The sequence below is a fragment of the Trachymyrmex septentrionalis genome, unplaced genomic scaffold (assembly GCF_001594115.1).
Source record: "Trachymyrmex septentrionalis isolate Tsep2-gDNA-1 unplaced genomic scaffold, Tsep1.0 scaffold24, whole genome shotgun sequence".
NCBI lineage: Eukaryota > Metazoa > Arthropoda > Insecta > Hymenoptera > Formicidae > Trachymyrmex > Trachymyrmex septentrionalis.
This window is the reverse complement of record NW_017305397.1, coordinates 19333-20884: the sequence shown is the minus strand read 5'-3', so window position 1 is coordinate 20884 and position 1552 is coordinate 19333.

Sequence of the window (1552 nt, the reverse complement as noted above, 5' to 3'; positions counted from 1 at the left end):
ATATATATATATATATTTACATTAATATATATATTCACATTAATATATATATTCACATTATTATGTTGTCTTACATAAGAATATAGTTGTATAACGTTTTACGTTGTTTCCGTACTCTTTCATGATATTGAGCTCATTTTCGTCCTTTAACTCATTACATATTTGCTGCAGTCGTTCCATTAAACATTTTACCTGTTATAATAACGCGTTTGTTATTATAAAACTTGAATACATTGTCATTGGAATTTATTTATGAAGTGCATTTTTTAAGTATGTAACATTGATACAGCTTACATTATCGGTATTTATCCAAAATGCGTTATAATTTATGATGTACATAATACAAAATATTACAGTAGAAAGCACTTTTATTATGAGTTTAGGAGTGCATTCTGCAGTCAGAAATGTTGCAAGCTGTAATAGATAAATTTGAAGAGATCTCGAAATTATTTCCTTAATTAATTAGCAAATTATAAGTTTAAAATGGCCAGCTCCTTTGTAGTGACAAATAATATAATGAAAGTTTTATAATTGAAATTATAAGATAGTAAGTACATATCACGATATTAATATTAGAAATTTTAAGAAACTGAGTTATTATAATTATTTATTTAAAAAAAATTTATAATGTATAATTAAATATAATTAAATCTATATGGAATAATACATATATATATATAATACAATAAAAAATTTAGAATATTATATGGAATAGAATATATTTACCTGGAAAATAATATAACTTATTAGAATTCCAAAGTACAAGATTGTCTGAATTCGAACGAGATTTGATTGAGAATAAGGCCATAGACCAAGAGCGAGTAAGAGAATCCGATTGAGGTGAAAATATTTAGACTCGATAGAGATCATCACTCTATGACGATAGAAACTTGACTGCGAAAGTCAGCGAGAGTTTGCGTATCCCCTCCTTCGGCCTTATAACTTTCATTTTTCCGTAAATTGCATTGTAAATTATCTAATTTAATTTAAAGTTGCGAAAAATAGTTTCTGTCAGGAAAATGGAAATCCAATAACTTTTTTCTAAGAAGAGCTTTCAGCAATTAAGCGATCAATAATATAAGAAATTGCACGGATATTTATTTCTCATAGAAATGCACTTATTTTCTAACAGAGCTAAAAAAAAGCTGAAAGGTGAAAAGCGCGACTCTCTCTCTAACAGAGAGAGTATTATCAATCAAATCTCGTTCGAATTCAGACAATCTTGTACTTTCGAATTCTAATAAGTTATATTATTTTCCAGGTAAATATATTCTATTCCATATAATATTCTAAATTTTTTATTGTATTATATACATATATGTATTATTCCATATATTTGAAATAAAATCTATACTTTACACCACCTTTTGCATCAAATGGAAAATAAGTTTAATTTTACACCGTCAATAATTTTAATCTTTTTATATAGGTTATTTAAACAACATTTTATTTAAAGTAGTCCTCTTGGATAGCTACATACATTTCTCAGTATTCCTGAAAATCATTTTTCGACAGGTCTTTCAGTACTTTCGTCACATTTTCAGTGTCTTCA